The sequence below is a fragment of the Arachis ipaensis genome, chromosome B7 (assembly GCF_059453495.1).
Source record: "Arachis ipaensis isolate K30076 ecotype BB chromosome B7, ASM5945349v1, whole genome shotgun sequence".
NCBI classification, from domain to species: domain Eukaryota; kingdom Viridiplantae; phylum Streptophyta; class Magnoliopsida; order Fabales; family Fabaceae; genus Arachis; species Arachis ipaensis.
Window position 1 is genome coordinate 21,580,762 of NC_142442.1, and position 8,887 is coordinate 21,589,648.

Below are 8,887 nucleotides of genomic sequence, written 5' to 3' on the forward strand. Positions count from 1 at the left end.
AATATAAAATAAAAATAAAAAAAATTTAGAAAATCACAAAAATAAAAAATATTTCATGTTTCTTGTTTGAGTCTTGAGTCATATCATAAGTTAGGTGTCACTTGCATATACATCTTGCATTTTTCGAAAATTTCATGCATTCATAGTGTTCTTCATGATCTTCAAGTTGTTCTTGGTAAGTCTTCTTGTTTGATCTTGATGATTTTTTGTTTTGTTTCTTTTCATGTTTATCATATGCATTCTTGAATTCTTAGTGTCTAAGCATTAAAGAATTCTAAGTTTGGTATCTTGCATGTTTTCTTTGCATTAAAAATTTTTCAAAAATATGTTCTTGATGTTCATCATGACATTCATAGTGTTCTTGGTGTTCATCTTGACATTCATAGCATTCTTGCATGCATTCATTGTTTTGATCTAAAAATTTCATGCATTGCATCATTTTTCTTGTTTTTCTCTCTCATCATAAAAATTCAAAAATAAAAAAAAAAAATCTTTCCCTTTTTGTCTCATCAAATTCGAAAATTGAGTTGACTTTTTCAAAAATTTTTAAAAATCAAAGTTGTTCCTTATGAGTCAAATCAAATTTTCAATTTGAAAATCTTATCTTTTTCAAAATCTTTTTCAAAAATCAAATCTTTTTCAAAATTCTTAGTTATTTTCGAAAATTAAAAAAAATATTTTTCAAAAATCTTTTTCTTATTTTTATATCAAATTTTCGAAAATAACATAATCAATTAATGTTTTGATTCAAAAATTTGAAGTTTGTTACTTGCTTGTTAAGAAAGATTCAAACTTTAAGTTCTAGAATCATATCTTGTGATTTCTTATGAATCAAGTCATTAATTGTGATTTTAAAAATCAAATCTTTTTCAAAACTAATTTCAATCATATCTTTTCAAAAATATCTTCTTATCTTATCCTTTTCAAAAATATCTTTTCAAAATATCTTTTCTAACTTCCTAACTTCTTATCTTTTCAAAATTTGTTTCAACTAACTAACTAACTTTTTGTTTGTTTCTTAACTTTTTCAAAACTACCTAACTAACTCTCTCTCTCTAATTTTCGAAAATATCTTCCCTCTTTTTCAAAAATTTCTTTTTAATTAACTAATTATTTTTATTTTTTATTTTAAAAAAAAAATTTCAAAAAAATACTAACAATTTTCAAAAACCATTTTCGAAAATCACTAACTCTTTTTCAAAATAATTTTCGAAAATTATTCCTCCCCTATCTTATTCTATTTATTCATTCATATCCTAACATCTCATCTCACATCTCTGCCATCCTCACAGTTGTGTTTCTTCCATTATATTACATCCTTTGTCTCCCCCTCTTCGTCTACTCACACAGGGATCCCTATACTGTGGTATAAAGGATCTCTATTATTATTATTATTTTTCTGTGCCTTCTTCTTTGTCATATGAGCAGGAGTAAGGGTAAGAACATTCTTGTGGAAGCGGATCCAGAACCTGAAAGGACTCTGAAAAGAAAATTAAGAGAAGCTAAATTACAACAATCCAGAAATAACCTTTCAGAAATTTTCGAACAGAAAAAGGAGATGGCAGCCGAAAATAATAATAATGTAAGGAAGATGCTTGGTGACTTTACTGCACCTAATTCCAATTTACATGGAAGAAGCATCTCCATTCCTGCCATTGGAGCAAACAACTTTGAGCTGAAACCTCAATTAGTTTCTCTAATGCAGTAGAACTGCAAGTTTCATGGACTTCCATCTGAAGATCCTTTTCAGTTCTTAACTGAATTCTTACAGATATGTGATACTGTTAAGACTAATGGAGTAGATCCTGAAGTCTACAGGCTCATGCTTTTCCCTTTTGCTGTAAGAGACAGAGCTAGAATATGGTTGGACTCTCAACCTAAAGATAGCCTGAACTCTTGGGATAAGCTGGTCACGGCTTTCTTAGCCAAGTTCTTTCCTCCTCAAAAGCTGAGCAAGCTTAGAGTGGATGTTCAAACCTTCAGACAGAAAGAAGGTGAATCCCTCTATGAAGCTTGGGAAAGATACAAACAGTTGACCAAAAAGTGTCCTTCTGACATGCTTTCAGAATGGACCATCCTGGATATATTCTATGATGGTTTATCTGAGCTATCAAAGATGTCACTGGACACTTCTGCAGGTGGATCCATTCACCTAAAGAAAATGCCTGCAGAAGCTCAAGAACTCATTGACATGGTTGCTAATAACCAGTTCATGTACACTTCTGAGAGGAATCCTGTGAGTAATGGGACGCCTATGAAGAAGGGAGTTCTTGAAGTTGATACTCTGAATGCCATATTGGCTCAGAATAAAATATTGACTCAGCAAGTCAATATGATCTCTCAGAGTCTGCATGGAATGCAAGCTGCATCCAACAGTACTCAAGAGGCTTCTTATGAAGAAGAAGCTTATGATCCTGAGAACCCTGCAATAGCAGAGGTGAATTACATAGGTGAACCTTATGGAAACACCTATAACTCATCATGGAGAAATCATCCAAATTTCTCATGGAAGGATCAAAAGCCTCAACAAGGCTTTAATAATGGTGGAAGAAACAGGTTTAGCAATAGCAAGCCCTTTCCATCATCAACTCAGCAACAGACAGAGAACACTGAACAAAATGCTTCTAATTTAGCAAACTTAGTCTCTGATCTATCCAAGGCCACTGTAAGCTTCATGAATGAAACAAGGTCTTCCATTAGAAATTTGGAAGCACAAGTGGGCCAGCTGAGTAAAAGGATCACTGAAATCCCTCCTAGTACTCTCCCAAGCAATACAGAAGAGAATCCAAAAGGAGAGTGCAAGGCCATTGACATAAGCAAAATGGCCGAACCCAATGAGGGAGAGGAGGATGTGAATCCCAAGGAGGAAGACCTCCTGGGACGTCCAGTGATCAATAAGGAGCTTCCCTCTGAGGAACAAAAAGACTCTGAGGCTCATCTAGAGACCATAGAGATTCCATTGAACCTCCTTATGCCCTTCATGAGCTCTGATGAGTATTCCTCTTCTGAAGAGAATGAGGATGTCACTGAAGAGCAAACTGCCAAGTTTCTTGGTGCAATCATGAAGCTGAATGCCAAATTATTTGGCATTGATGCTTGGGAAGTTGAACCTCCCTTGTTCATCAATGAACTAAGTGATCTGGATCAACTGATATTACCTCAGAAGAGACAGGATCCTGGAAAGTTCATAATACCCTGTACCATAGGCACCATGATCTTTAAGGCTCTGTGTGACCTTGGTTCAGGAATAAACCTCATGCCCCTCTCTGTAATAGAGAAACTGGGAATCTATGGGGTGCAAGCTGCTAAAATCTCACTAGAGATGGCAGACAGCTCAAGAAAACAGGCTTATGGACAAGTAGAAGATGTATTAGTAAAGGTTGAGGGCCTTTACATACCTACTGATTTCATAATCCTGGATACTGGAAAGGAAGAGGATGAATCCATCATCCTAGGAAGACCTTTCCTGGCCACTACAAGAGCTGTGATTGATGTTGACAGAGGTGAAATAGTCCTTCAATGGAATGAGGACTCCCTTGTGTTTAAAACTCAAGGATCTCCCTCTGCAACCATGGAGAGGAAGCAGAAAAAGCTTCTCTCAAAGCGGAGTCAACCAGAGCCCCCACAGTCAAACTCTAAGTTTGGTGTTGGGAGGCCACAACCAAACTCTAAGTTTGGTGTTGAACTCCCATATCCAAGATCTAAGTTTGGTGTTGGAGAGTCTCAACAAAGCTCTGCACATCTGTGAGGCTCCATGAGAGCCCACTGTCAAGCTATTGACATTAAAGAAGCGCTTGTTGGGAGGCAACCCAATGTTTATTTATCTAACTCTATTATTCTTGTTTTTCATGTTTTCTTAGGTTCATGATCAAGTGGAGTCACAAAATAAATATAAAAATTGAAAACGGAGTCAAAAAATAGCAGAAGAAAAATCACACCCTGGAGGAGCATCTGCCTGGCGTTCAACGCCAGAACAGAGCATGGTTCTGGCGCTGAACGCCCAAAATGGCCACCAACCTGGCGCTGAACGCCCAGAGTTGTGTACAAGGGCATTTTACATGCCTAAATTGGTGCAGGGATGTAAATGCCTTGACACCTCAGGATCTGTGGACCCCACAGGATCATCCCAGGATCTGTGGACCCCACAGGATCCCCACCTACCTCATCATCTCTCTTCCCATTCATGATCATCCCTTCTGTTTTTCATTTACCACTCACATCCATACAACCACTACCTTCAAAATTCAACATCTCTCTCCCACCCAATCCCACCCATATGGCCGAATACACACATCCATCCATCTCCTCCATATCTTCTTCTTCTTCTTCTTCTATTCTTTCTTCTTTTGCTCGAGGGCGAGCAACATTCTAAGTTTGGTGTGGTAAAAGCATAGCTTTTTTGTTTTTTCCATAACCATTGATGGCACCTAAGGCCAGAGAGGCCTCTAGAAAGAGGAAAGGGAAGACAAAAGCTTCCATCAAGGGTCTATAGCTCAGTGGTAGAACATTTGACTGCAAATCAAGAGATCCCTGAGACACCTCAGGGGATACATTTTCTTCCACACAATTATTGGAAGCAACTAAGGGTGGAACATCAAGAGCACTCCATCATCCTTCATGAAATCAGAGAAGATCTAAAAGCAATGAAGGAGGAGCAGCAAAGGCAAGGAAGAGACATAGAAGAGCTCAAGGACATCACTAAGGTGGACTCATTCCTTGTTCTTACTTTCTCTGTTTTTCGTTTTCTATGTTATGGTGCTTATCTATGTTTGTGTCTTCATTACATGATCATTAGCAGTTAGTAACTATGTCTTAAAGTTATGAATGTCCTATGAATCCATCACCTCTCTTAAAATAAAAAACTGTTTTAACTCAAAAGAGCAAGAAGTACATGAGTTTCGAATTTATCCTTGAACTTAGCTTAATTATATTGATGTGGTGACAATGCTTCTTGTTTTCTGAATGTATGCTTGAACAGTGCATATGTCTTTTGAAGTTGTTGTTTAAGAATGTTAAATATGTTGGCTCTTGAAAGAATGATGACTAGGAGACATGTTATTTGATAATCTGAAAAATCATAAAAATGATTCTTGAAGCAAGAAAAAGCAGCAAAGAACAAAGCTTGCAGAAAAAAAAAAAACAATAGGCGAAAAAAAAAATATATATATATATATAGAAAGAAAAAGCAAGCAGTAAAAGCCAAAAGCTCTTAAAACCAAGAGGCAAGAGCAAAAAGCCAATAACCCTTAAAACCAAAAGGCAAGGGTAATAAAAAGGATCCCAAGGCTTTGAGCATCAGTGGATAGGAGGGCCTAAAGGAATAAAATCCTGGTCTAAGCGGCTAAACCAAGCTGTCCCTAACCATGTGCTTGTGGCGTGTAGGTGTCAAGTGAAAACTTGAGACTGAGCGGTTAAAGTCAAGGTCCAAAGCAAAAAAAAAAAAAAGAGAGTGTGCTTAAGAACCCTGGACACCTCTAATTGGGGACTTTAGCAAAGCTGAGTCACAATCTGAAAAGGTTCACCCAATTATGTGTCTGTGGCATTTATGTATCTGGTGGTAATACTGGAAAACAAAGTGCTTAGGGCCACGGCCAAGACTCATAAAATAGCTGTGTTCAAGAATCATCATACTGAACTAGGAGAATCAATAACACTATCTGAACTCTGAGTTCCTATAGATGCCAATCATTCTGAACCTCAATGGATAAATTGAGATGCCAAAACTATTCAAGAGGCAAAAAGCTATAAGTCCCGCTCATATGATTGAAGCTATGTTTCATTGATAGTTTGGAATTTATAGTATGTTCTATTCTTTTTATCCTATTTTGATTTTCAGTTGCTTGAGGACAAGCAACAATTTAAGTTTGGTATTGTGATGAGCGGATAATTTATACGCTTTTTGGCATTATTTTTAGTATGTTTTTAGTAGAATCTAGTTATTTTTAGGGATGTTTTTAATAGATTTTATGTTAAATTCACATTTCTGGACTTTACTATGAGTTTGTGTGTTTTTCTGTGATTTCAGGTATTTTCTGGCTGAAATTGAGGGACTTGAGCAGAAATCAGATTCAGAGGTTGAAAAAGGACTGCTGATGCTGTTGGATTCTGACCTCCCTGCACTCAAAGTGGATTTTCTGGAGCTACAGAACTCGAAATGGCGCGCTTCCAATTGCGTTGGAAAGTATACATCCAGGGCTTTCCATCAATGTATAATAGTCCATACTTTGGCCAAGGATAGACGACGTAAACTGGCGTTCAATGCCAGCTTTCTACCCAAATCTGGCGTCCAGCGCCAGAAAAGGAGCCAAAACCAGAGTTGAACGCCCAAACTGGCACAAAAACTGGCGTTCAACTCCAAGGAGGACCTCTGCACGTGCAACACTTAAAGCCCAGCCCAAGCACACACCAAGTGGGCCCCGGAAGTGGATTTATGCATCAATTACTTACTTCTGTAAACCCTAGTGACTAGTTTATTATAAATAGGACCTCTTACTATTGTATTTGACATCTTTGGATGCCTGGTTCTTAGATCAGAGGGGCTGGCCATCTCGGCCACGCCTGGACCTTCAATTATGTATTTTGAACGGTAGAGTTTCTACACTCCATAGATTAAGGTGTGGAGCTCTGCTGTTCCTCAAAGATTAATGCAAAGTACTTCTGTTTTCTATTCAATTCATCTTATTTCGCTTCTAAGATATCCATTCGCACCCAAGAACGTGATGAAGGTGATGATTATGTGTGACGCTCATCACCATTCTCCCCTATGAACACGTGCCTGACAAACACTTCCGTTCTACATGAAATAAGCTAGAATGAATATCTCTTAGATCTCCTAACCAGAATCTTCGTGGCGTAAGCTAGAATGATGGCGGCATTCAAGAGAATCCGGAAGGTCTAAACCTTGTCTGTGGTATTCCGAGTAGGATTCAATGATTGAATGACTGTGACGAGCTCCTAACTCGCGATTGCAGGGCGTTAGTGACAGACGCAAAAGGATAGTAAATCCTATTCCGGCATGATCGAGAACCGACAGATGAATAGCCGTGCTGTGATAGGGTGCGTGAGCATATTATTCACTGAGAGGATAAGATGAAGCCATTGACAAGGGTGATGCCTCCATACGATTAGCCGTGCCGTGACAGGGCATTGGATCATTTTCCCGAGAGATGACCGAAAGTAGCCATTGACAGTGGTGATGTATCACATAAAGCCAGCCATGGAAAGGAGTAAGACTGATTGGATGAAGATAGCAGGAAAGCAGAGGTTCAGAGGAACGAACGCATCTCCATACGCTTATCTGAAATTCCTACCAATGATTTACATAAGTACCTCTATCCCTATTCTATTAATTATTATTCGAAAACTCCATTATCAATTTATATCTGCCTGACTGAGATTTGCAAGGTGACCATAGCTTGCTTCATACCAACAATCTCCGTGGGATTCGACCCTTACTCACGTAAGGTATTACTTGGACGACCCAGTGCACTTGCTGGTTAGTGGTACGATTTGTGAAAAGTGTGATTCACAATTTGTGCACCAGACGGCTCACAACAATCTTCCATATGTTGTAGTCAATGGATTGGATGAAGATCATCATCCTCTCTTTCCAGTAGGCATAGTTCTTCCCGTTGAAGAAAGGAGACCGGTTGTTTGACTGGCCTTCAGTGAGGGTGTAGGCAACTGTGGTTGTGCCCAAGTTGTTCGCCATTGGATCTTTGCTCCAAGCGGTGAAGCTTGATTCTTGAGACCTTAGCTCTGATACCAATTGAAAGTTGTAGAAGGCCTAGAGAAGGAGGGGTTGAATCTATGACCTTCTTCTAAGTTACAGTATTAACCCTTTTAAAACATACTTGCTGTCTGAAACTGTTTGAACTAAGCAGCGGAAAATTTATGAGATAATTTCATTTTGTCTCATGAATATCAGAAAATAGGACAGAGCAGAGAAGAAAAAAGCTAACACCATCATGTATCCTGGTTTGGTTACTTTGTGCTATGCAACCTACGTCCAGTCTCCACCACAACAGTGGTGGAATTTTCATTATAGTTGAAGTATTACATACACTAATTCCACAGGATTGACACAATCCTTTCATACTCAAGTTCTAACCTAACTTGACATTGGCTATGCTAATACCTAACTCTTCACCCTTAGTGCTCACCTAACTAAGAAAGAGGTACCTCACTGGTACAAGATACAAGACACAGACTTACCTAAAGAAATCTGAAAATAACTCTAGGCTTTTCTCTCAAGTGTATCACTCAGCCTCTTTCCACTCATTGGCTTTTACTTGAGCTCTCTCATTATGCCTTTTCACTCAAGAAATTACAGAAAGATAAACATTGAAAAAAATTACAATCTGTAAAACATGAAGGAGATTGACTTCTTCAACAGCCTCTTTACTATGTGATAAACCAGATTTGCTAGTCTCTGATTCAGTTATTCATTCTGGCGGAATGCTCCTTTGACTAGGAAACACTGTCCAGTTAGATGAACTTCTTCAAAGAACATTTCTCAGAACAAAACCCTAATACACTGGTTATCTCTCCTTGCTTCTGAATGATGAAAAATCTTCTTTTATCTTATTGCATGTTGCTGGGTTCCTCTTCCTAGGTCAGCTTCTTGAGCTTTGTGCTTCACCAACCCACCAACTCACTTTTTCCACTAATCCTCAGAATAGAAACTTTGGTTCTGACCTTCTCTTGTTGACCGAACACCATAGGAAAGTAGAAAACAGATTTTTCTCAATGGTAAACCCAGATCTTGGCCATTGAAAAGCTACTTGGTCTCCAAGACATACTTGTGACCGTAGATGCACAGCAGTGGGAGCAGAGATCATCTTTCCCATGTATCTCAGAATGGATAGGCAGAACATTGAAGATGAAG

The 8,887-nt window shown here is 38.3% G+C and overlaps 1 non-coding gene across 1 annotated transcript; it reads right to left on the bottom strand.

Annotated features, from left to right (window-relative positions):
• Nucleotides 1–1,954: 1,954 nt before the first annotated feature.
• LOC148550554 (small nucleolar RNA R71) lies at nt 1,955–2,062 on the bottom strand. Its single transcript, XR_015893480.1, has one exon. It is a non-coding gene; the product is annotated as a small nucleolar RNA R71 (small nucleolar RNA).
• Between the last annotated feature and the right edge of the window lie 6,825 nt (nt 2,063–8,887).